Here is a 27,703-nt window from a genome sequence, read left to right on the forward strand (position 1 = left end):
GATTTATAGTTTATTGTGATTTGTGAAACACGATTGGTGTATGCTGCCGGATACCACTTATATACTTTCACACACCTGATTTATGCACAGTGAATTGAGGTTGAGTTATTTTATCACATATATTGGGTTTGCGCTGATAGTTTTTTTGTATTTCATTTGATTGTGTCTTTCACTCACCTATTAGCAGCAACCATGGATATATTTGATTATTTTGATAATAGGAATATTATAATTGATGACATCTTCTCAGGAGATAAAAACAGAGGCAGATATGAGGACATTACACAGTCCTTTAAGAAATTAGGTATTCTTATGGAAAAGAAAACCAGGGCTTGGTGGGATATTGTGTCATTTGAGCAGTATATAGCCCACCAACTCACCCCAAGACGTCTAAGGTGGGAAGTCCCCCCTAATGACGGACTTGAGGATGAGGAGTCATTAGATGAGTGGTTTATCTTTTTCAATTCTAAAGGACAAGACCTCATGAACTTCCTGCTTACTCGCAAACGCAGGAAACTTGCGATAATTGAATCGCATATAGCTGAGCTCAAAAAGAAATTGGAGTCACTTAAAGACTCTCCTGAATTTAACCAACTAGCAGGAGAACTAAAGAAAAAATTAGAAAAAACAGATAAAGAAACTCAGGAAAAAAAGAGAAAGAAGTTCATTAGGGATATGAATGATTATAGAGGGAATGAAGTCTTTAAGTGGCAGAAAGATCTTCAGAGTAACTCTATATTACCATCCCGTGACAGTACACCGGAGAGAGTAAACATGACACCCCCTGTATGGAGCAGAGCGCCGCCTGCTCCTGCAAGGCGGGAATCTAACAACACTCCTGTACCCACCTACCATGCACCACAAAGAGGTAATGGAAGGGGGAGGAGAGCAGGAAGAGGTGGACCAAGAGGAAGAGGGAGAGGTCAAGGGAGGAACAATGGTGGCCCTTATCATCAAACACAGGGAAATGGCGGCCCATATCAACAGGCACCAAGGAATAGTAATGGGCCGTATTTCCCAACACAAGGGAACAGGAATGGTCCCTATCAGGCAGAACAAGGGAATTGGTACCCCCAGGAACCAAGGGGCACCCTGAATCAACGACAAGACATGAGGGACGAGTCAATATATGACTCCCCTCGCCCGTCTACGTCATATAATATCCCCACCATGAATAGGGTCACCCCACTCTACCCGCCAGCCGCAAACAACAATCCCCCGGATGTTTTTTTAGAGAAACCCGGTGCCCTGTGGGGGTACAAGGGTCCAATTGGAAAACAATCTGGGGAAAAAAGAAAAGGAAAAGAGGACGACGAGCAGGTCGACACCTCCAAAAAGAGCAAAACCCAATAGGAGCAGGCATATTCAACATCAGTGGCATACCTTTGACCAAGGAGGAGACGAAAGTCTTGGATAAAGGGTTAAAATATGCCCCAGTGAAAAACCTAAATAAATTCGACACATATGTTAGCTTACAGAAATACATGAGGGGTTTAAATCAGAAGAAGTATTTCCTATCTAAACCAGACCATCGCCCCATGAATAGTGAGAGAACACACTACTCGATGTTGAAAAACAAATCTGTGTTCAATCCACCAAATAAAGATAGTAAATATATGGAGGTTTTTAAAAATCTGGTGTCACAAGATATCGAGCAATTAAAAGTTAGGAAAATTCAAGACCCCCAATGGATTAAAAATGGTATTACTAGCCTGGAAGCTAATAAACAGCTGGTGATAAGACCAGCGGATAAAGGGGGGGGGGGGTATTGTTGTCATGAGTAAAGATTATTATAATAATGAAATGGAAAGACAACTTTCAGACCCGAATACATATTGTTGCTTGAGGGGTAACCCACTCAATGTATATAAAAAAGAACTGGATGTACTAATTCAAAATGGGCTGGATGACGCCATTTTGAATAAAAAAGAAGCACTTTATTTAAACCCTACCGCCTGTCGAACCCCTATTATATACTTTCTCCCTAAAATCCATAAGTCTGTGGAGAAACCTCCGGGGAGACCAATCATTAACGGTATTGACTCCCTGAGCTCCAGATTGGGCCAATACATTGATTTTTACTTGCAGCCATTGGTTACCCGGACACCAGCATATACAAAAGATACCAAACATATCATTCAGGACCTACAATCCCTTCCTATCTCAGAGAACTGCATTCTGGCGACTGCAGATGTAGGCTCTCTGTACACGATCATCGGGCATGATGCCGCAATGAGGGCCGCATCATGGGCCCTGGATGAGTCGGGATTGGATGGTGATCATATAGAATTCCTGTTAGAAAGTTTGGATTTTTGTTTAAAACATAATTATTTTTGGTACTCAGGGGACTTTTTCTTACAAACCAAAGGCGTGGCTATGGGGGCTAGATTTGCCCCCAGTGTAGCCAATTTATTCATGGCCCAATGGGAAGCAGAAGAGGTTTTATCCAACAGACCCCCAGAACTGATCTTTTACAAGAGATTTATAGATGATCTGATCATGATTTGGGAGGGAGATTTGAATTCTTTTAATGATTTTAAAGGTAGAATGAATTTTAACAATAGGAACATTGTTTTATCATGGACTGAGAGCAAAGAAAAGATACAGTTCCTCGATCTAGAGATTTTTGTTCTAGACGGCCAGTTACACACTAGGAATTTTTTTAAACCTACTGACCGTAACTCGTATTTGTCTATGGACAGCTGCCACCACAGGAATTGGCTTTTTAATATTCCGAGGGGTCAGCTGATCCGTATTAAGAGGAACTGTTCTAAGGAGGAAGATTTCAAAGCACAGTCCCAAATATTGGTAGACAGGTTTAAAATTAAAGGGTACGATATGAAAAAAGTGTCTTCTGATTTACAACAAGTATCCAATCTGAATAGAACAGAACTTTTAGCCAACAAGGCTGTTGCGTCCAGGGATGATAATAGAAACAACAGCAACTTTAAACTAGTGCTAGATTACAACGTTCAGCATAAACAGGTTGAACGCATTGTAAGAAAGCACTGGGGGGTGCTTAAACAAGATGGAATTTTGGGACCCCACCTCCCGGAGAGACCTGGCTTCATATATAGGAGAGCTCCTATTTTGAAGGACAGGCTGGCCCCGGGAGTGATAGATCCCCCTAGACCCAAGAAAAATACAATTTTTCAGTTCTGGTCTGGATTCCATGCGTGCGGCAGATGTGGTGTTTGCCAGCAGACTAAAAAAAACACCAAAAAGAAGAAAACTTTTATTTGTAATAGCACAGGTAAAGAATACCAGATTAAAGACCTAATAACATGTACCACAATTGGGGTTGTTTACATGATGGAATGTGGGTGCGGACTCCAGTACGTAGGACGCACCTCCAGAGCCCTAAACGTGAGGATAGGGGAACATATCTCTAACATAAAGAAGGGGGAGGTTTCACACAACGTATCCAAGCACTTTAAAATGTTTCATGATAAAAAACCTCATTCCCTGAAATTCTGGGGAATTGAACATGTCCAACCACACTGGCGAGGAGGTAATTATATTCGCCAGCTTAGTAGAAGGGAATCCTTTTGGGTCTACGAGGCCAAGGTGTTGGCACCCAGAGGTTTAAATAAGGATTTCGATCTAAATTGTTTTATTAGTAATAGATAACACCCCATCATGCATTATATTTTTATCTGAGACTAAACATTTTAATAAAAAAAAAAAAAAAAAAAAATGTTTTACATATATATATTTTATAACATTTATTTCAATTGCCAACATTTATTATTCCAGGTTTTAGCTTATTGATGTACTTTTAATATTTTTAATATTGTTAATTATGGTATGAGATTTTGTGAATACGTGTTTTAGTTGTTTTAATGTAAACCAGAGAGGTATCTGCGCCACCACGCGATCTCCGCAATGTGCAATAGTAATTTGATCAATGCCCATACATTAAAATTGCCCCATTAGCGATATGAGCCAGTGACACCGCCGTAAACATGCCTGGTTCGGAGGTTCAGATGTCTTGTTGTGAGCTATGAGCGGGGGGAGGGACTGAGATCTGCTGGCCAATCCACCTGAGTGTTGATGTATTTAAAGTGAGGCTTGGCACGCACTAGCCACCCCTACCGAGGAAGTCAAAGGAGCATTACGCTCGACGTAACGCGTATAGGGGGACGGAGCGTGCGTGGCCGACGCAGAGTCTCTCTCTGGTAACAGATCGCTGACATCGCTTATACAGCAGGCACGGCTGAGTGCCCAACAAATGTGAGTTGATCTGCCTTTCTCTAATAAAGCACACCCTTATTAGTAAGCAGAGAGCACTAGATTTCTTCATCTGTTTTTTATATGTCCCGGGATCCCTCGAGGTGCAATACAGTGTGGCTCTTTCCTGGAAGTCTGATCCATGATACATGTGATTGCTGGCCCGTTTGGGTCCTTTAGGAAGGTGAGAGGCTAATTCACCTGGTGGAGGGATTCACTAATTGGTGTTTACAACTTGTTTTCATCACTGGATTTTCTTCAATTGGATACGGGGACACTCTTCATATCACTTTATTGGAAGCACACACATTGCTATGTGCCTTATGAACTGGATATGATTTATTGTATTTAAAGTCATCACTTTTTTATTATATTTCTGGCGCATCACATTTTGGTAGGATTTATAGTTTATTGTGATTTGTGAAACACGATTGGTGTATGCTGCCGGATACCACTTATATACTTTCACACACCTGATTTATGCACAGTGAATTGAGGTTGAGTTATTTTATCACATATATTGGGTTTGCGCTGATAGTTTTTTTGTATAGCATCCAGATAAGGGTGTTTGAACGAACACATGTGAGTGAGAACCGACGCCTTAAATAGCCATCTAGTCCGGCGCTGAGTGATGACAGCTCCAGTCTTAAAGGTGTATGCGCACCTTTCCAAAAGTAAATGGTAGGGCGCATACACTTGTGGAAAGTGTAATTTAGGGTACCAAAGGTACCGGAACATTACAATACCCCCCCTTAAGGCCTGCTCCTGAAGGCCTCTGGAGCTGGTTTGTCTGGGTATCTCGCATGAAAATTGCGGATTAATCTAGGGGCATGTATGTCAGAGGTGTTTAGCCAGGTGTCGTCTTGGGGCCCATAGTTCTTCCATCTAACCAAGTACTGAAGTCTTCTCCTGTAGATACGAGAATCCAGAATTTCTTTTATCTCGTATTCTTCTCCACCTTCAACTTGTACAGGAGGGGGAGGTGGAATATTAGGCCTTATTCCTTGGTCCGGAACATGGGGTTTTAGTAGCGACACATGGAAAATGGGATGGATTTTTAGGTCCATTGGCAATGTAAGCTGCACTGCAGCTTTTCCAATAAGTTTCTTGATTGGGAAAGGTCCCAAGAACAGAGGTCCAAGCTTTTTGCTAGGGATCTTCAGTCTCAAGTTTTTTGTTGAGAGCCAAACGAGGTCCCCGATAGTATACTGTGGAGAAGGTCTTCTACGAAGATCATAGTACTTCTTTTGTTGACTGTGAGCGTGTGCAATGGTAGTATTTAGTAAACCCAGAGAATCCTTTATTTGGGAAAGATAGTCTGAGGCTACTGGGTTATTTGAAGGAAGGATGCGTGGAGGGAGAATAGAGGGATGGAACCCATAGTTCAAGTAGAACGGACTCTGCTTGGTTGTACTGTGAGTTGCGTTGTTGTAGGCAAATTCTGCCAGGGGGAGAAGATCCAACCAATCATCCTGTTGGTAAGAAGTGTAACAACGTAAATACTGCTCGATGCATTGGTTGACTCTTTCAGTCTGTCCGTTGGTCTGCGGATGGTAAGGAGAAGTGAGCTTCCGTTCAATCCGTAGTATGTGACATAGTTCTTGCCAGAATTTAGAAATAAATTGGGATCCACGGTCAGACAAAAGAGTTTTTGGGATACCATGTAATCTGAAGACATGTTTCATCAGGAGTTCTGCCGTTTGTTTGGACGAAGGTAGTCTGCGAATAGCAATGAAATGTGCCATCTTTGTCAGATGGTCCACTGACACCAAGATGGTATTAAATCCTTTGGAAGGAGGCAATTCTACGATGAAGTCCAATGACAGAACCTCCCATGGAGTTTGGGGTATTGGTAGACTGCATAGTAGACCGGATGGTCTCGTAGTGTCAATTTTGGACCTGGCACAGACATTGCATGAAGAGACGAATTTTTGTATAGATGTTTTCATGTCAGGCCACCAGAATTGCCGAGAAATCAAATTGAAAGTGTTTGTCATACCCATATGTCCTGCCATAGGCACATCATGCGATAATTCCAAGATCTTGGTGCGTAGGGTAGGTGGTATGTAAAGTTTGTCGTTGTAGTAGAGGAAGCCTTCTGCATCGGTAGTTAGTTGTGGTGGGGGTGAATCCAACCTTATACCATGCAGAACCTCTTCCTTCAAGGAACGGACAACTCCAATAATGCGTTTGTGAGGTATTATAGGAACGGAAGGAATTTCAAAGTAGTTTTCTTCAGTTAGTCGTGATAGTGCATCCGCCTTTTTGTTCTTATCTGCAGGTGTGTAGGTCACTAGGAAGTTAAACCTTAGAAAGAATAGTGACCATCGTACCTGTCGATGCGAGAGAGTTTTGCTAGTCTGAAGATATTGGAGGTTTTTATGGTCCGTGTATATAATTATTGGTAATTGGGTGCCTTCGAGTAAATGTCGCCAATTCTCCAGAGCTAATTTTATAGCAAGCAGTTCCTTCTCACCCACGGGGTAATTTATCTCGGGACTGCTCAGGGATTTAGATAAAAAGGCGACTGGATGAAGTGGTGAAGTGGGGGTAGGTCGTTGGGAGAGTATTGCTCCTACTGCCAGGTTTGACGCATCTACCTCCAGAATGTATTGGAGGGATGGGTCTGGATGGCGTAATATGGGAGCGGAAGTAAACCTTGTCTTTAACAAGTGGAAAGCCTTATTTGCTTCTTCTGACCATTTAAATGGTATTTTTATGCTAGTGAGCTGTGTGAGGGGTCTCACAATAGCAGAAAAGTTTTTTATGAACTTCCTGTAGAAATTTGAAAATCCCAGGAATCGCTGTAGCGCCTTGCGTGTAGTTGGTGTAGGCCAATCCTGAATGCAGGATATTTTACTCATGTCCATCTCGATTCCTGTTTTGGATATGATGTAGCCTAGAAAGAGTACCTCATCTTTATGGAACAAGCATTTCTTCAGCTTCACATAAAGATTATGTGCAAGCAATCTCGATAATACAAGTCTTACATGTCTTATGTGTTCAGACAGGGTCCGTGAATATATAAGTATATCGTCCAGATATACCACAACACAGACATCTAGTAAGTCTTTAAAAATATCGTTTATAAATCGTTGGAAAACTGCAGGGGCATTGCATAGGCCGAATGGCATCACGAGATATTCGAACAATCCGTATCTAGTTCTGAACGCAGTCTTCCACTCGTGTCCATCACGGATTCGAATGAGATTGTATGCTCCTTTCAGGTCTAATTTTGAAAAATAGGTAGCTCCACGCACCTGCTCAATGAGCTCAGGGATAAGCGGTAGAGGATAGCGATCTTTTATTGTGATAGCATTCAATTTCCTGTAGTCGATGATAGGTCTGAGACTTGAATCTTTATTGCGAACAAAAAAGAGTCCTGCTGCTGTGGAAGAAGTGGAAGGTCTAATAAAACCTTTTTCCAAGTTCTCATCCAAATAGGTTTTGAGATGGGCAAGTTCATCCTGTGAAAGAGGATAAACATGACCGAACGGCAATTTGCTATTTGGGAGTAGATCAATGCTACAATCATAGTCTCGATGAGGAGGTAATGCTTGAGCATTTTTCTCAAGAAAAACCTCAGAAAGATCCTGATAACATAGTGGTGCAATCTCATCTGTCACCACAGACAGAATCTTCCCGGAAAACGGGAGGTTACACGTTTCCTCGCAATAACAAGAAGGGAAGGTCAAGGACCGTTTCTTCCAATCTATGGTTGGTTGGTGTGTGTGCAACCAGGGAAGTCCCAACACAATGGGAAAGTGGGGTGATGGTATTAAATCGAAGGTAGAAGTCTCCCTATGAGACTCGTTAATAGTGACTAGAAGTGCTTGTGTCTGATCGGTGATCGGACCAGAGGATAACGGAACACCGGTAATAAGACTTACTGAGACAGGTTTGAGTTTAGAAATAATAGGAATTTTATTTAAAGCAGCAAAACATATATCCATATAATTTCCACAAGATCCTGTGTCAATCATGGCCTTAGTAGTAATCCTGTTCTGGTCCCACTGTAATGTCAAAAAAACAGAAATGTAGGGGTTAGTGAATGAAGTTGTCAATCCTCCTAGAGAGACATGTGAACACTCACCCTTCTTTTTGTTGACTAGGGGACAGACGTTTATCTTGTGATCCGGGGATGCACAGTACAAGCAGAGATTTTCATTTCGTCTTTTGGCTTTTTCCATAGTTGATAGCGGTGGGCGTATGGTTCCTACCTCCATAGGAACGGCCAGACTTCGAGAGGAAACGGATAATGGCATTCCCATCTTTTCAGCCTTTCTTTCTCGTAGTCTTCTATCTATGGTAATACTGAGTTGTATTAATGCATCCAGGGTTTTTGGCAGATCCGCTCGGGCGAGCTCGTCCTTAACGGCTTCTGATAGGCCAAGCCTAAATTGGGTTTTCAGAGATGCATCATTCCATTCTGAATCAAGGGTCCATCTCTTGAACTCTGCGACAAAGTCTTCCACAGGCCTCCTTCCTTGTTTCAAGGATCTTAACTGAAGATCAGCAGTACTCTGCCTATTGGGGTCATCATATAGGCTAGTGAGCTCTGCCAGGAACAAGGCATAGGAGTTGAGAAGCTGGTCGTTTTTCTCAAAAAGAGAATCTGCCCAGGCTCGAGGATCGCTTGATAGGTAAGAAATAATAGTACAAACCTTAATGTGATCAGTAAGGTAGGTACGAGGTTTTAGCAAAAAAAGTAACTCACATGCGTTTTTAAATTCGCGAAATTTTTTGCGATCGCCTGTAAATACCAAAGGGGGATTTATCTTGGGTTCAGGGGACTGAGCAGAGGTAAGTTGTGTCAGTCTAATTACCTGCTGCGACAGAGCCTGATTGTCTTCTTTTAATTCAGCAAGTGCGTGTATTAACGCAGATACTTGCTGTTTTAATTGTGTCACCTGAGTGGTTATTTCTGGAACTATTTCTGCTGAATCCATTTTTTGGTTCGTTCAATCTGTAACGCTCCCGCGTTTTTATATGGTGTGGATTTTCAGCTGCAGAAATAGTTCCACGTCAGCAGTCATGTAAGAGATATGCTGAGATACCATTCCCAACCTCAATGACTCATCATGTGTGGAAGGTCTTATTTCAGCCAGTAAATACACACAATTAGCAAGCTGGTTCTTAGAGTGAGTTTATGCATGTGGTAACACAATGATGAACGTTGAGGGATAGGTTGAGTGGAGGTGGTAGGTGATAGACACTTGAAGGTGAGACAGTAGCAGATGGATGCAGGAAGGTTTAGCAATGTTGTATGATAGCAGATGATAGAATAGCAGGTGGACATACAAAAGAGATCAACCCAGTGCAGAAAAGTAGCAGTAGTCTCAAGAGCTAGCAATCTAGTTTATGCAGATGTGATAAACAGTCTCTACTATGCAGAGCTAGATAGTGTAAGCTTAGTATAAGTTTATAGAGAATTCCCCTGTGGGGTACTTAGCACTATTAGCGATACAGCCGAAGGGTGGTTCAGGAGAGGCGGATGATCCAGTAGCGGGATAAGGGATCAGCGTAGCGAGGTTCCGTCAGCGAAGTAAGCTTGCAAGCATGGAAGCTTCAAGCAAGGTTAGCATCCAGATAAGGGTGTTTGAACGAACACATGTGAGTGAGAACCGACGCCTTAAATAGCCATCTAGTCCGGCGCTGAGTGATGACAGCTCCAGTCTTAAAGGTGTATGCGCACCTTTCCAAAAGTAAATGGTAGGGCGCATACACTTGTGGAAAGTGTAATTTAGGGTACCAAAGGTACCGGAACATTACATAAAGTCACGGTCGCCTGCAGTGCGATCCGTGACAAATAGCAGCACGGCTGGCTCCCCCGACGCGTATCCACTGATGAGTCGGCTTCTGGGACTCCAGAATCCAACAGAACTCCCTCAGAGATCAGAGAGCAATCTGCAAGGTGTCCTTTAGAGCAGTCAGGGACTCTGCTTGCAGAAGAAGATCATTCAGGTACCCTTGTACCACGATCCCCACAATAAAACAATGTTAGCACCGGGGCCAACACTTGTGAAGACCCAAGGAGCCGAGGCGGGACCAAAGGTAAATGCCACAAACTGATATTGCTCCTCGCCCACGGGAAAGCGGAGGAAGCGCTGGTGACTGGCACATATTTGAATGTGAAGGTTGGCATCCTTTATGTAAACAGAAACAAGAAAATCCCCCAAATGTAAGGACGCCACTACCGTGCGAATGGACTCCATTCAGAACTTCTGTACCCGCACCAAGCAGTTTAGCGCCTTGATGTCAAGAATTGGACATACCTTGCCTTCCTTCCAGGAAACTGTAAACAGGTTTGAGTAAAACCCCTAAAAACAACCCAAAGCCGGAACCAGGACAATAACCCCATGAAGTTACAAGTCTTGCACTGCCCTAAAGTGACCCCGCAAGCGATCTGGGACAAGTGCAGATTGGAAGGGAAGAACCTTTCCGGAGGAAAAGACCAAAACTCGATCTTGTAGCCAGAGCAAATTACTTTGTGGACCATCTTGACCTGTGCCAGAGAGGTCCACGGATCCGGAAATCAATGAAGATGTCCCCCCACCCCCAGATACGGGTGAGGGCACCCCTTCATGCAGAGGAAGCCTTGTCTGGAAGAGCCCCTCGTGGCTTGCCAGACCAGGTCCTCTTGGAACCTCCAGGGAGGCCCTGAAGGACTTTTATTTCTTGAGGGTTGAAAAGGCCTCTTAAGAGCCGAAAAGAATGGTCCATGTCTACGATGGGGCTCCTTGCCTTCTGTACCCTGCGGAAGAAGAGCACTCTTCCCCTCTGTGAAACCCTTAATGATGTCATCCAAGGAAGCTCCAACAGGCGATCCCCCACAAAGGGGAGATCAGATAAGGCCTTCTTAGAAGTCTGGTTCGCAGACCAGCATTGTCAGCTAAATAAGATGCCGAAGGACCACTGCTGATACAGAGAGCCTAAACTCAAAGGAGCCGCATCCAAAGAGACATCACAAATAAACTGTAGTCCCTGGATCAAATGATCCACCAGTGTCGCAAAGGCCTAAGCCGAACCAGCCATAGTGAAACATATGGCGGGCCAGAGCCTCAGCTGCCCTATCAATCGGATCTTTAAAGGCCAAGAAATCCTCAACAGGAATTAAGGTAGCTTTATTTAACCTGGAAACTGGCAAGTCCACTACAGGTGGGCCTGTCCCCTTTTTAAGCTGGGAATCCTTATAAGGATACCACATAGCAAAACGCTTAGGGACCACACGAGTGCATTTTGGACAACCCCACTGTTATGTGACAATGTTGTTAAAGTAAGTGGCAAAGGGAAACACCCCTGCCACAGTAGAGTACCTGTAGTGCCAACAGGGACCAGCAACTCGGACGCAGCATCTCCGCCATGTTTAAAATTTCATGCTCTGACACAATCAGTGCATCCACCAGTGCCTTTTCATGCACAGCTAGAGGAGCAGAGGAAACATCCACATTGTCTAAGCACTCAGGGTGCGTGGACGCAGACCCAGTAGGGTGACTCCCATCCACGACGGCCGAAACAGATTCAGGATTTGATGGACAGGTGAAGCAGGGGAGGGCAGTGGATGCAATATACTAAGGTCACCAGGAAAAAAAACAATCAGGGGAGGGCCGCCGACTGCGATCCTGCAAGGGGGACGCTGACCCATGGTCTACAAATGGACCACCTACTGGACCCAGCAAAAAAAATATGGGGGTCATCCTCCGAGCCCCTCAATAGAGGCCTGCACAATAGGAAAGAGCCCTCTTAAAAAAAAAGTGACGCGGACACGCAGGCAGGGTATCCTGATGGTCCTGCAGCACTAAAAGGGGTAGTTGTCCTTCATAGTAATGGCAGCATGGTTGCCATCAAAAATTAAGGGAGATGCCCAAACAGAGGTTAGCGTCTTCAGCCATCCTCACTGGGGCCGTCCCACATAGCTCCAGACCAATAAGCCTAAGTTTGGGGCCAGATCCCGCCGCTTGCATCTCGGACCCACTGATGCCAAACCATCCACTCCCCCCAGCCCAACAACTGCAGCATCCCAGAGGACATCCCTGCCCTAGTCACCAACCCCTGGGTTAGCAGGGAAACCCTGCTCAATCCCCCAGTTGTGCACCAGGAAAAACCCGGTCAGCAGAAACTCCAACAAGCCCCCCTTAAGAGCATGTGGCAAAAGCCAGCTCATAACCTCACCCAGGTGAGGGGGGGGGGGAGTGGGCCTGAAGACCCACAGTGACCAGGAGGGAGGGGAACTCGGGTGTCCCACCATCCCAGTGAGGGGACCACGTCCACCCCAAAACCCTCCAGGGGTAGAGGGGGGACAGCTACTTACCATACCAGGAACAGGGTGGGCACCGCTCCTGACAGACCACCGTTCCATCTGGGTGTAGGTGGCTGTTGGCCAGGAGGAACGCTGCGACTCAGGCCGAGGCCAGGTTGTATGCACCCTCGCGAGATGTTTAACTCACAGGCCAGCCCACGTCCAGTGGGGCTACGTCACTGCCGACCTAGTGCAGAGCTGAGGCCTGCACGCGCATGCTGGCCAGACAGGGGGGACCTAGATTATTCAGTCCATCACACAGTCCGGCAGTTGATAGTAGATTCTCACAGGAACAAAATAACAAAAATAGGGAAAAATCAATTTAAAAGGAAAAAAATTGCCAGGACCAGAGATTATAGCAAGGAACTAGGTCCCTACTCCTGACTAGGTAAAAAAAAGCTGAGTGCCTATACAGTGGTGTATTTTTGTTTTGTGCTGCCATAGGCAAGACTAAAATTGGGCGCCCCCCTCCCCCTCCTATGTAAATTTGCCCCACTCCTTCCTTTTTAATGGATGTGACTCCCTCCAAAATTGAAGGACTATAAGTCCCAGCATGAACCCCTGAGATCTCGTGAGAGGGGGTGGGAGAGAGAGAGAGGGGGTGGGTGAGGGAGGGAGGGAGAGAGAGAACGGATGAGAGAGAGAGGGGTGGGTGAGGGAGGGAGAGAGAGGGGGGACGAGAGAGAGAAATAGAGGAGGATGAGAGAGAGAGGGCAGATGAGAAAGAGAGGGGGGGTTAGAGAGAGAGAGGGGGGTGAGAGAGGGGGGTGAGAGAGAGAGAGGGCGGATGAGAGAGAGGGGGATTAGAGAGAGAGAGGGGGTGAGAGAGAGAGAGAGCGGATGAGAAAGAGAGGGGGGATTAGAGAGAGAGGGGGATGAGAGAGAGAGGGGGGATTAGAGAAAGAGAGGGGGGATTAGAGATTGAGAGGGGGTGAGAGGTGAGAGAGGGGGGTGAGAGAGAGAAAGAGAGAGAGGGGGATGTGAGGGAGAGAGAGAGGGGGATGTGAGGGAGAGAGAGGAGGAGAGAGGGGATGTGAGGGAGAGAGAGGGGGAGGGGGTGAGAGAGAGAGGATGAGGGAGAGAGGGGGGTGAGAGAGAGAGAGCGTGAGGGGGTGAGAGGGGGATGAGAGAGAGGGGGGATGAGAGAGAGGGGGATGAGAGAGAGAGAGGGGGTGGGAGAGAGAAGGGGGTTGAGAGAGAGAGAGAGAGAGAGGGAGAAGGGGGTTGAGAGAGAGAGAGAGAGGGGGTGAGAGAGAGGGGGGGTGAGAGAGAAAGAGAGAGAGAGAGGGTGAGAGAGGCAGCTCTAGCAATCAGGGGGGTGGATGTTTTGACGCCCCCCTGCAAAGTGCCGCCCTAGGCCAAAATACAGCACTGTGCCTATAGCTGAGTGTGGGTGTATACCCCCTGGGACTGCCCATAGGCGTAGTCAACCCAGATCTTCAGTATATCCTTGAAGTAGATGCCTCTGAAGTGGGAGCTGGGGCTGTGTTATCTCAAAGACAACCAAGATCTGGCAAGATTCACCCAGTCTGATTTTTTTTTAAAAGATTTTCTCCTGCGGAAATAAATTATGATGTGGGCAATTGTGAACTTCTGGCAATTAAAATGCTACTGACCGAGTGGAGACATTTCTTGGAAGGGACCCTAAAACTTTTTATGATTCTGATGAACCACAAACATTTATTGTATCTTCAGTCTGCCAAACGTCTGAATTCACATCAGGCCCGGTGGGCCCTTTTCTTTTCCAGCTTCAATTTTATTTTGTCATATATTCCAGGACACAAGAACAGGATGCTCTTTCTCGTCAGTTTTTACCCTCTGAACTTGTCCTGCCCACTGAGCAGTACATAATTCCCCCACATAAGATTATAGCACCGATCTCCACTGCTCTACTACAACAGTTACAAGGAGCTCAAACCCGCTTACCTCGAGGCAAGAAGGTTCCCCCAGGCCTTCTATTTGTGGCCCTGGGACTAAGGAAAGCAGTATTTCTCTGGGCGCATGAAGTACTTTCCAGGCATCTAGACATTGCCATGACCCTCAAGTCCTTGCAACGTCATGTTTGGTGGCCGAGAATGAAAAAGGATACAATATGGATTTTATTAGAGATCTTCCTAAATCTGATGGCATGACTGCTGTATGGGTCATAGTGGATCGTTTTTCTAAAATGTCCTACTTTGTACCACTGTCAGGACTACCTTCTGCCCCAATTCTCTCTGCACTCTTCCTATCCCATATTGTCTGGCACCACGGGATACCTATCAGCATTTTCTCAGACCTTGGTTCCCAGTTCATATCCTAATTTTGGACATCCTTTTGCAAAGGTTTAGGGACTACGGTGTCCCTCTCTACTTCATACCACCCACAAACTGATGGACAAACTGAGAGTATAAACCAGACCCTAGAAACCTATCTTCATCATCATGCCAACTCACTACAGTCCAATTGGTCTAAGCTTTTGCCTTTAGCAGAATTTGCCCTCAATTCTTGTTGACACAATGCACTGCATACTACTCCCTTCTATGCAGTGTTTGGCTATCACCCTCGATCTTGTCCCCTGCCGCAAACATCTTCTGGCATGCCTGTAGCAGACCAAGGCATGAAGGATTTGTTGCTGCATTGGAGAAAGATCAGTGTCCTGTTACAGAAAGCTTCTGGGAAATATAAAGTCCATGCCAATAAATATAAAGTCCATGCCAATAGATGAAGACGTTACTTACATCTGTACGCTTTAGGAGACAGAGTCTACTAGAAATCTTCGACTTAAATAAGCATCGCCTAAATTGGGCCTTCGTTTTATTGGTCCCTACGGAGTACTTTCTCAAATTGAACCAGTAACGTATTGTTTACAGTTACCCGCCTCTCTTCAAATACATCTGGTTTTCCACACTTCCTTTCTCAAAAAGGCCATCTTCAACCATTACTCCAGGGTGGTCTGGCCACCACCTCCCCTTCTCATTGACGGACAACATGAGTATGAGGTGCCCACGATCCTCGATTCTAAAAGACAGGGTCGTGGTCTTCAATACTTTGTACACTGGAGAGGATATCCTATTACCAAACGCTCTTGGGTTCCTGCCAAGGATTTACATGCCCCCGCTATAATATGAACCTTCCATGCAGCCTCACCCTCTAAACCCCGCTAGGCCCCCGGAGGGGTCCGTTTGTGGGGGGGCTCTGTCACGTACCTGTCGGATCAGCTCCTGTTCAGGGTTTGAACCCAGGTTTCTGGTGCAGGTTCTCTAGCCATTCAGCCTTTGGAAGGACTTCTGCTACATATTTTTTTGTTCTATACTGTGCAACTCTCCTTATGGACACTGTAGCTCCACCTGCCAACCAGCTGTAGAAGACCTGCAATTATCTCAGGCTTTAAATACCGGACACTTCCTGTGCTCTGGGCCCATTGATTGGGTTAGTTCCTGTGTGAGCTGCCTGTGTGTTATATGCTGGATTTACACCATGACTCTTGCCTGTTTCCTGACAGTTCTTCTACCTGCTGTTTTTTTTTACCTTGCTGTCCATTCGTGTCTTGACCTCTGCCTGCCTCCCAACTACTCTCCCGCATCCCAACTTTGTATCTCATATCAAGATCCCAGCCGGCCTGCCTGACCCCGTCTTTGCCTTATCCTCAGCCTAAGATCCACTTTGAACTCAGCCTTTTCAGTGTTTTTAAACGTTAAATGTCCTGTCTGGAATTCACTTTGGGGATATAAAATTGTATTGGAAGCACATAAATTGGAAACAATTCAATAAAACGTGTAAACATGTATCTTTCTCTAAAAAAAACTCACCAAGGAGGTGTGATATACTGTAAATGGGAAGGTTTACTTCTTATCTTACATTTATATTTTTTTTACTCCCTACTTACTATTGTCCAAAAAAGCATGAAGACTCCTCCATATAATAATAAAAAAACAAATATATTGTATATATAGCTTTCTGGATGGCAGCGTACAAGAAATGTTTTTTGCATTGTGAAAGATGATCACTGTAAAAGCAGTAATAGAAAACTATATTACACAATTGTTATTTCCAAGTGCTTAATGCACACAGCACTTGCTTAGAAAATGACACATTTGGAAGCAGATGTAAAACTGTATTATGCATAAAACCCACTGTAGTAGTGTGTGTTAACGATAATTTAATATATTTTTGGTTTTTCCATGTCAGCTGTTTCCAGCATTTCTTATTGCATAAAAAAAATCAGAGGGAGTGTCACTAATGCCTAATACAGTACGGTACATAATAAATACATTTTATATCATCTTAGTGCCCCCTAGTGTACACATAAAGTTGTGATTATTTTCTGCATGCAAATAACTCCCTTAAAAAGGAAGAACCTAATTATTTAACATTTACTTAATATTTATTATGTATTTATCATATCTTCAATGCATTTGGATTAAAGCAAAGAGCTATATGCAGACTGAGGTAACAAAATATAGCCCATTCAAATTTGACTACATGAACTCTAATTGTTTGCCATGGGTCACACTGTACTTTGCACATTGCTAGAGTCTTTTGCATGATAACCCTTTTACAATTAGCTTCCAGCCAGTTTATAGCAGTAAAACATTTTAACTGTAAAAAAAATGTTAAATTTAGTATTAGACTCAATAACCCACATTCCATAATGTTTTTCTAATTTTTACTATAAATAGTGCATACAGGACCAGATGGTAAAAATGCTTGACTTCTTAATGTTAGATTAACGGCTGGTTAAGTTAAGTTATGAGAATGTGTGTGTGTATGTGTGTGTGTGGTTTGTGTTTCTGTTACTATGTCCTCAGTCCAATAAAGAAGGCTTTGAGCAACTCCAACAGCTTTAGAGTATCTGCGGAAGTTATTAGAGGCTACATTGGTGGTCCTCAAGTTTAATCTGACTTTATACCTAATAGAAGAAAAACATGCAAAAATATTTTAGTGTACCTTGAAGACCGCAAAATATTCCAATAAAATGAATATAGACCGTATTTTTCTGCTTGTAGATTATATTCACATGTTCATGATTAATGTTATGTCAGTATACCCTAGAACAGATCACGTTTATAAATTCATACGTCAACATCATTTTTTTCCTCTATTCTGTAACTGCATAGCTTTAATTAAACACTGGCATGAACAGGGCCTCAACTATGCCTTTTACCAAAATATTTATGGTCTGTATAAACACATTAAACTATCCCTGGCAGAAAACAGACAGTGCAAAGAGCTCTGATGTGCTGGAAGATGGCAGCATAGCGTTAGGTACAGTAATTCTGGTCTAAGTATGCAGACTTTTCTGCTCCCTCCAATCACATTTAAACCTATTTTAGTATGAAAATGAATGTAGATGTATAATCTTTGTCATCACAGCAATGATAAGAGGCATGGAGGAGCCAAGCTTTAAAGGAAAGATTACATGAACTGAGTTTATTCTCTCTTAAGAAAAGGAGTTAAAGGGGGAATATGTTCACCATGGATAAATACATAGGTGGTCCATATATTGAATTTGGCGTAGAGTTATTCACTTTTAGGTCACTACAGAGGAAACTACAGAATATTTGTCATCACAACAATGATAAGAGGCATGGAGGAGCCCAGCTTTGAGGAAAGATTAGATGAACTGAGTTTATTCTCTCTTGAGAAGAGGAGATAAAGGGGGAATATGTTCACCATGAATAAATACATAGGTGGTCCATATATTGAATTTGGCGTAGAGTTATTCACTTTTAGGTCACTACAGAGGAAACTACAGAATATTTGTCATCACAACAATGATAAGAGGCATGGAGGAGCCCAGCTTTGAGGAAAGATTAGATGAACTGAGTTTATTCTCTCTTGAGAAGAGGAGATAAAGGGGGGATATGTTCACCATGGATAAATACATAAGTGGTCCATATATTGAATTTGGCATAGAGTTATTCACTTTCAGGTCACTGAAAAGGGGACAAGGGGGCACTCTTTCTGTCTGGAGGAAAAGAGATTTAGCCTCCACATAAAAGATTTCTTCAGAGTAAGAGCTGTGAAAATGTACTTTACCTCAAGGAATACTGTAGTTCTGCCCAGCTCAGTATATTTTAAAAAAAAAGAGCTGGATGCATTGCTAAATGCACAAAATATAACTGGATACTAATATTTAGAGGTTATAATCTAGGGATTGTTGATCCAAGGATGATCTGATTGCCTCTTGGGGGATCAGGAAGGATTTTTTTCCCCCGCCGTAGCAATCAGAATCATGTTTTTTTTAGTTGTTTGTCTTCTTCTGGAACAACAGTGGGTATATAATATTGTATACTGGGGTTTTCTATTTGTTTGTTTTTTTCTATTAGATAGACTTTTTGTAACCTGACTAACTATGTAAAACTGTTCAAATTCTAGAGGATTTCAGAGCAAATATCAAAACAATTTAAACATTTGGGGCCTGTGGCTAGATACCCCAGGCTTAAAGCGGAGTTCCGGGCACAAAATCGACCTAATCGATTTTGTGCCCATCCGCTTGCTTTGCTTCACCTGAAAAGGAATTGGGTAGTTAGGATAATTTTTTTTTTTTTTTTTTACTTACCTTGTAATTGTAGAAAGAAATACTCACCTTTCTTCACTTCCTCCCTCTGCGGCCTCGGCCCGCGCCGTCTCTTCCGGCTTGCAATGATTCCTGGGAGCTGAACGTCATCACTCCCGGGAATCAATGCGCCTGCACCGGCCCCACTCGTCACTTCCGGTGCGACGCCGCATTCCCTGCTAAACAGCTTCTGGGCATGCCCAGAAGCTGTGTAGGAATGCGGCGCCACGCCGGAAGTGACGAGAGGGGCCGGTGCAGGCGCATTCTGGGAGAAGAAGACAAGGAAGAGGAAGCAGAAGAGGATCGCGCTGGCTTCAGCTGCCCACAACAGAGATGGCAACGCTGTGGAAGAAATTTTATAAGTGAGTATTTCTTCTTGCAGGTAAGTGCGAACCGGGACAGATCAGAAGCTGGCCATTGTGGAATGTACTAGCCCTGACTGTCCCGGGGGTATGTTCACTGAAAAAATGTTTCTGTGCCCGGAATTCCGCTTTAAGTGCGGTGAGACTAGTGATAGATTGACTTCTTATATGCTAGGTTGGAGTAATCTAACTAATAAATATTAGTTAGTACGCTTGACAACTAGTGTCAAAGGTGGGGAACGCATTTCTGAATGTCTCTATTGAGATGGTTATTGCACTGTTTTGCTTTTGATCTTTTGTTTTTATATTATTGGTTTGCTCAATGGCTTACACACTGTTCCTTGACAATGTTTGAGATTTTGTGTATGGCTGTCTTGGTATTTCTACGTATGCATGGCTTATTGTTTTATGTTTTATTTCTTAATAAAACTTTTATTGATTTAAACAAATTTGATAAGGACAAATTAAATTAATTGAAAGTGAAACAACTGCTAGTACTAATTAAAAAAAAAGTCTTCTAACAATATTTGCAAGCATTAAATTAAAAAAAGTTAACTAAAACCTAGAGGAGGTTCAAGTAGAACACAGATTTACAGCACTTTTGGCATTAAGTACATGGTATCACCTCTACATTTTCTGCGTACACTCTAGATTACACATCAGCCCAGTACCTCCTCTTCTACTCATCTTGTCTTGATTAGCCCTACTGTATATTACTAGCTTTCTGCATAAATAATGCTGCCACTGTGTGTAGCGCAACACATTGGCAATCCAAACAATCACCAACAATACAGGTGTGGTTTACTAGACCTAATAAAATAGCAGAGATGGAAGAACTGATCCAAATAAGCCAAGGCAGGCTTGCTAAGTTCACAACATTGTGGTCCTGTTGGAGTTATTTCAAAACGATGGCTGAATACCAGACTATGAGGCCTCTCCTTTTCTGAGTGAAATCAAGAAAAGTCTGACTTTGTGCCCTCACACAACTAAACACATACACTTTAAACTAGGCATGGTCAATACCTTTGGTGCCCTGGAGAAGGGAGAAGTCTTGCACAAGAAGTGGGAGTTCGGGGATGGAGAAAAGGTTATAAATCTCTACCACCTCCCTACCCTTAGGTCACATCCCATTCTGCCCTCATTGCCCCCACCCCCACTCATCTCTTCCCCTTCTTTTTTTTCTTCCACAGATTTACCCTGCTCTATGTAGCTCATGTGTTTACCCTTTATCCTGCTTGATCATCTACTCTTTATCCCCCCACCGCATCCTCTTTCATAATACTAAGCATTTGTTAACCCAACCCTACTCCAATAACTTTGGAAAAGAGAAGTAGTTCATACTCTGGCACAGATTTATATAGCTTCTGTAAGGGCACAATTGCACCACGTTATCATGGACATTAAGACCCTAGACAATACATAAAGACCCCAAAGACCTAAACAAGAATTACTACTCAAATCCTTCACATAGCTAAAATTATAAATTTGGTATGTACATGAATACTTACTAAAGGCAAATGGGGTCATTGTACGCACATTTTGAAACCATATTTCTTCTATATTGATGAAGCACCCAACAGATAGGTGCTAGGTAAAGTATAGTGGGCCTTGGCTGTTTAACAGCAGGACCATGATTTCAGCTGGACTGTCATGTCTCCCAGGTGAGGTTACTGAGAGGGGAGTCTCCCCACTGGCTCTGTGAGAGGATTCTCATTGGGCAGTGGAGGAAACCCAATTAGTAGCTCAGTCAGGCTTGTATCTACCCCAGAAGGCAGATTCTGCCGCAGAGGATTCTGGGAGTGGGTATAAGTTTGAAGGGAACACATGACGCAGCGTGAAGCAAAGTCCCAGGAGGGAGAGTACGGCTGTCTCTCCTCCTGTCAGAGGAAGCAGGTGTTCCGGGTGGCGGAATCCAATGAGTGTGAAGTTGAGCTGCAGAGGGGATACGGTGTGCGGAGAACCAGTGGAGAGAGAGGGGTCCAGTTCCAGGAAAGCCTACAAAGGTCGTGAGTACTGTGGACTGCCCCTGGAGGTCTGCCTAGTGTCAGAGGGTACCACTCCGGAGAAGGTTCTAGGGATCCAGGAGTCAGCTAGTTGTGAAAGGGGGTGCTTGGTCAAAGGACCCTGAAGTATTAGAGGGGGTACCTAGGTAGAGGACCCTCAAGTGTGAAAGGGGACAACCTGTAGTTTGGGCCCTGAAGAGTCAGTGTACAGTTGGAAGTGTACAAGTTAAGAGTTGCAGCAGGACACGTATCTACACAGAGCTACCTCAGCCAGTGCAGGGCTGGAGGGAGCTGTTCCGTGACTTTTGAGCTAAAGCAGTGTCAGGAGTCAAGTGTTCTACAGTCCTGGATCTTCTGAGTTAAAGTCGAGGTTCCAGCACAGTTTCAGTACTACAGTATCTTTAGGCGTCAAGAAGCACTGGTCGGCATTCAGCTGGCGTCAAGGCAGCGCCGACAGGCATTTTTCTTCAAGTGTCCTAAAGTGTACCTAGTTGAGCCAGAGTAGTATCCCACACATTCCCTTCTCCCATCCCCTAAATACAATAAAACAAAACAAACCAAAGATGCCGGAATGATCATTGTCTTAGTTCTCACACCTGGGTTCACAACTCAAAAATGTTGGAGGCGTCTCTGGTAACAATGGCAGACCCACATCAGGCACAAGGCCTGGAAAAACTGCTACATTACCTACTATTTTCTTATATTTTTCTTTTAAGAAGAAGTATACAAGAAGTATACAAAGTTAGTAGTGCTCAGTACTAATGTGTGTTTAACCCAGTACAGAGGTATTTACATCCTAAAACACAAATGTTGTTAGAAAAAAGAAAAGAGATATACAAGAAGCATGCTAAACAACTATTGTATCTGTGAAAATGCAATTAAACACACAATACACTTGTGGGTTGTATTTTTAAACACATTTAAAACAGTGTGCAAAAATACTTCAGCTAAGCAGTGGCATGTCCAAACTAAAACTGTGATTTTTCTAATGTTTTTGGGCCTCTTTGAATTCTGTAAGCAATGTTACTTGCAGGGCTGTGCTTCAAGCTAGGTCACAAAGGCCATGACCTAGTGCATGAGAGCTGCAGGGGGTGGCACTTGGCTTCCTAGGCCCTTTGAAATCCAGCTGTTGGCAAAGCATTTTGGCCTCTACTGTCTTGCGTATTTAAGTACTATAAGCAGGTAGCTACCATGGATAATAGTGCTCAAATACATATTTGCCACAGCCCACAGAGTCATTCTGGCTCCATGTGCAATGAATATAAAAGGGGGCACATTATGTGGCCACTTGTGTGGGATTGTGGCCACCATTAGCAGTTCTGTCAGTTAAGCATAGGGGTATAGGTTTACAGGTTTAGGCTAGTAAGAGGTTAATTTTACCTGAGCATACAGCAGGTATTGGCCAATCGGTGTGCAGGGAAGGTTCTAGCAAGCTGGGGCAGAGGCTTTATAAGCTTGGTTTGGGCTGGAGTGCTTCCTTTTGCACCGAAGAGCACAAAGAAGAAAGTTCAGCAGAAGTAGTCCAGGAGGTTTTTCTTACCTGCTGTCATGGAGGCCTTGTTGAAGCAGCTGATTGAGAAGGCGGAGAGTGCGGGGGGAGAAGCCGGGCTGCGGCATTGTCTCTCTATGTCCGGAATTACAGAGCAAGTTGCGGTTGAAGTTCACCCTGCTCCTTCACAGGCAGAAGCGCCTACAGCGAGGCCAGTGGTCAGCCCAGGGCGGGAGATGCGAGCGCGGAGGAACCCGCCCCCAGTGAGAGAGAAGACGCCTGAGAAGCCGGCGTGTGTACCTGCAGGCAAGCCGCCATGCGGTGTCAAGCATCTAAAAGAAGAAGACGAACCTCCCTGTCTCCAAGAAGGGGCGGTGGAGGGTGGGCTGAAAACTGCCAGGCGGAGAGGGCGTCTGCCATCTCCACAGAGAATCATCCCTGTACTTTCAAGAATGCCTGCTGTGGGAGTGGCAACAGCGCAGCATGAGACAACAGGAGCAACTGCCAGTGTGCTGCTGGAGGAAGCTGAGCAGCAGCCTGTTCTCCCCCCAGCAGCTGGTGAGTTGTGCAGTGTACAGAATCTGTCTATATTAATTAACTCTTTATCTTCTTTGGTGCAATCTTTTTCTCGTGTCTCCCCTGCTGTTTCTCCTATGCCTGTTAAGCCTGTTGTGTCTGTTCAGCAGCAGCCAAGCTGTGAACTTAATTTCTCACCTGCAGTATCTACTGTCTCCATTCCTTATGGTGATAATTTCGCTTATAGTAGTATTAGTCAAAGTGTATCTAAGGAAGATAATGTTTTGTCCGCGCATGCACCATTGCTGGGAGGTAGCGGTGTGCCGGAGGTGTGTATGAAGGGCGCAATGCCATGTGAGATGTCACCTCTGGGCTACCACTTGTAGGTAGTGTTGGGGTTAAGGAAAAAATATGGAAGGGCGAGTTTGTCGAATTGTTATCACTGTTACCTGCTCACAAGGAGCTGTCGGTTAGGACTGATAAAAGAGACGACAAGCAGGATGAGGAGCGGCGCAGGGGGGCCCCTAGGTCATTCCATAACTGGCTGCAGGCGTTTTGTATATTCACGGGGGTGATGGCTGAGAAGCACCCTGAGAGGTGTGGGGGCCTATTTCAGCACCTCGATCATATCTTGGAAGCTTACAAGAGCTTTGGGGGGTTGGGCTGGTACTATTACGACGAGTCTTTTCGTCAGAAGCTGTCAGTCCACCCCTCTTTAAGATGGGGTATGAAGGATGTCGGCCTTTGGCTGAACTTGATGTCCCCACAGAGGCAGAAGCCTGCTAGGCAGCCGGGGGTGAACACTCAGAATGCAGCTTATAGCAAGGGTTGTTGTTTCGCATTCAAGAAAGTCAATGTCTTTGGAATGCGGCTTGCCGTTATAAGCACAAATGTTCATTTTGCTCTGGCCCACATCCAGTGAGTAAGTGCTTTAGAAAAAATGCTACTGTAGGATCGGGGCAAGTTCCAAAGGATATTTTTCCAAAAAGTCTGCACGCCTGTGAGGCTGGAAAGAATGCTTCCGTGGTTGGACAGATACCCAAACAGGGAGAGGGCCAGTTTTCTCATTGAAGGTTTTGAGAAGGGTTTCCCTTTGCCCTCATTTGCAGGGAAAGGATGTACAGAGGTTGGCATTCTGAAATCGGTGGAAAACTTCCCACAGGTAGTTAGGGACAAGATTTTTAAGGAAATTGAGCTGGGTAGGGTGGCGGGTCCTTTTGAGCATCCGCCTTTTGATAGTTTTCGTGTTTCTCCACTTGGAGTGGTCCCCAAAAAAGAGCAGAATGAATTCTGTGTCATACACCACCTCTCTTACCCGAAAGGAAGCTCACTGAATGATGACATTCATGGAGATTTGTCTTCAGTGTCATATGCCACGTTTGAAGAAGCCATTGCTAAGATAAGGCTGTTTGGCCAAGGGGCATTGTTAGCGAAGGCGGACATAAAGTCCGCGTTTCGTCTTTTGCCTATATCACCTGTGGCATTCAATTCTCTGGGCTTTAAGCTGGAAGGTCTGTACTTCTTTGACAAAAGCCTCCCTATGGGATGTTCTGTGTCCTGTTCCTACTTTGAGGCCTTTTCTTCTTTTTTGCACTGGGTGGTATCGGCTAAGTCGGGTAGTGTGGGAGTTCTGCATTACCTGGACGATTTTTTGTTCGTGGGCCCACCGGATTCTGTGTATTGTCCTAATTTGTTGCAAATCTTTAGGGAAGTGGCAGAAGATTTTGGGGTTCCTCTGGCGGAGGAAAAAACTTGCTTGCCTACTACAAAAATAATTTTTTTGGGCATTCACATTGATACGGATCGTATGGAGTTCTGTGTACCGGTGGATAAGGTGGCAAAGCTGAAATCTCTGGTGCGGTTGTTTATGTCAAGGAGGAAGGTCCTATTGAAGGAGATGCAGTCTTTCTTGGGTTTGTTAGCGTTCGCATGCAGAATTATGCCCATGGGTAGGGTGTTTTCAAGGCGCCTTTACTTGTCTACTTCGGGCTTGAAGGCCCCCTTTTCACACATCAGATTGACTAGTGATCTTTGGGAGGATTTGGCTGTTTGGGCGGAATTTCTCGAGGTGTGTAACGGTCGTTCATTTTTTCAGGAGGATTTCATTTTTGCCCCTGACTTTCGTTTGTTTACAGATGCGGCGGGCTCTAGAGGCTTTGGAGCCATATGGCAGTCGCATTGGTGTTGTGCAGGATGGCCGGAGTCATGGAAAAGTGGAAAGCTGACAAAAAATGTGGTTTTGTTGGAGCTGTTCCCGATCTTAGTGGCGTTGGAACTGTGGGGTGCATGTTTTGCGAATAGAGGGATTTTGGTGGAAACTGACAACAAAGGGGTCTTGTTCGCGGTTAACTGCCTCTCATCCAAGTCCATTTTTGTAATTAGAGTGCTCAGGAGGATTGTCCTTTTGTGTTTACAGCTCAATATATGGCTTAAGGCGAAACACCCACCGGGTGTCTTGAATAATCTGGCCGATGCTCTATCTCGGTTTCAGATGGACCATTTTCTCCAGCTGCTGCCGGAGGCGGACGAAGAAGGTACCGAGATTCCGAGCCGAGTTTGGACAGTTGTTGGGATTTAGTCGAGAGGTCGATCGAGGGATCAGTGGCCCCGAGAACATGGGCGAATTATTCTGCTGCCTGGAGCAGTTGGTTGGCTTTCATGGAGGCAAAGGGCCAGATGGAGGGTCGACCGGAGGAATGTTTGGTTCTGGAGTTTATAGGTTCTTTGATGCAGCGGAAACTGTCTTATAGTTATTTACGTAAGACACTGGTGGGCATCTCTTTTTTTCTGCCGCCTAAAAGGTTTTCAGGACCTATTTTTCAGTACAGCAAGCATTGAAAGGTTATAGGAGGGAGGTGACGGTAACAGATGACAGGAGACCTATTTCTATTGAGTTATTGGGGGATATCTGCGGTATGACCTCATTAGTGTGTAATTCTGACTATGAAGCGCTGTTGTTCAGAACGGCTTTTGTATTGACCTTTTTTGGGGCGCTCCGCATCTCTGAGCTGCTACCTTTGTCAAAGAAGACTGAGGGAGGCCTTTTATATGATCAGGTAATGGTAGGCAGGGAAGATATCCAGATTTGGTTACGTCGCTCAAAGTAGGACACTCTGGGGAGAGGTGTGGGAATTACTATTAAGGCTCAGCATAATCAGGGAGTTTGCCCGTTGGGCATAGTCAATCAATTTTTGGAAGTAAGACCGGTTTGTGGTGGGCGTTTTTTGGTCCACATGGATTCCACTCCACTCACAAAATATCAATTCGATTTTGTTTTACGAAAATGCTTAGAGTGGCTGGGCTTAAAAAATTTTAGGTTTTCCTCACATTCATTCAGGATAGGGGCAGCATCAGAGGCAGCTAGAAGGGGATTTCTGGACAGGGTAATACAAAGTATGGAAAGGTGGAAATCAAAATGTTTTAAAGTGTATGTAAGGCCTAACTTGTTTATTTGAATTCTTCAGGTTTTCAGCGAACAGTCTGGATCTTGGGCCACTCATTCTTTTTTTGGGCAAGGAAAAAGCGCTTCACAACGTATTTACAGTACGAATTTAGCACTACCTCCGGAGTTTAAATTATTTTGGAAAAGGAATTAGAGGCTTGCAGTGGCACCAGCTGTACTTTCATTTGTCTAGATTGTTCCAAGTTTGGCCTCCTCCGTCCATCGTGGTTATTCACGCTGGAGGTAATGACCTTGGTAATATTAAAACTTTGGACTTACTATTTAAGATAAAGAGAGATTTGCATTTATTTTCCCTCTCTTCTCCAGGGACAGTGGTGGTATTTTCCGAAATAGTTCCTCGGCTTCCTTGGCTTTCCTCATCGCAGAGGAAAGTCATGGAGAAGATGAGGAAAAGGGTGAATAGGGCAATGGAAAAGTGTATGCCGTCTATTGGCGGCTTGTCCTATAGGCATGTGGATCTGGAGGGTGGCATCCAGGGGCTCTATCGCCAGGATGGCATTCACCTTTCGGATGTGGGGATTGATATTTTTAATCTAGGGCTGCAGTGTAGCATTGAAAGGGCCGCGGTGGTGGGGTAGGGCCGTCCTTGTTGCTCAAGCCCGGCTGGTGGGGACATTGTATTTCGTATGGTATTTTATGCTTATTGTTGCTCGAGTTGTTTTATAATTGAGCAATTATAAGTTATTTCAGTTTGAGTGTTTTTACAAGCAATTAATTGTTATGATTCAAGTAATTGTTATGATTTAATTTATTTATTTAAACCAATAAAGAGTGCCGCGGCCTTTTCTTTGCCAAAACTG

At 44.4% G+C, this 27,703-nt stretch overlaps 1 pseudogene across 1 annotated transcript; it reads left to right on the top strand.

Annotated features, from left to right (window-relative positions):
- The first annotated feature begins 675 nt into the window (after window positions 1–675).
- Window positions 676–27,481, top strand: LOC309552597 (annotated as a pseudogene). Its single transcript has 3 exons — window positions 676–868; window positions 24,763–24,951; window positions 26,905–27,481. The product of its transcript is annotated as an uncharacterized misc_RNA (transcript).
- Window positions 27,482–27,703: the final 222 nt, after the last annotated feature.

The sequence above is a fragment of the Pelophylax lessonae genome, assembly GCF_965119305.1.
Source record: "Pelophylax lessonae genome assembly, chromosome: 4".
In the NCBI taxonomy this organism is placed as follows: domain Eukaryota; kingdom Metazoa; phylum Chordata; class Amphibia; order Anura; family Ranidae; genus Pelophylax; species Pelophylax lessonae.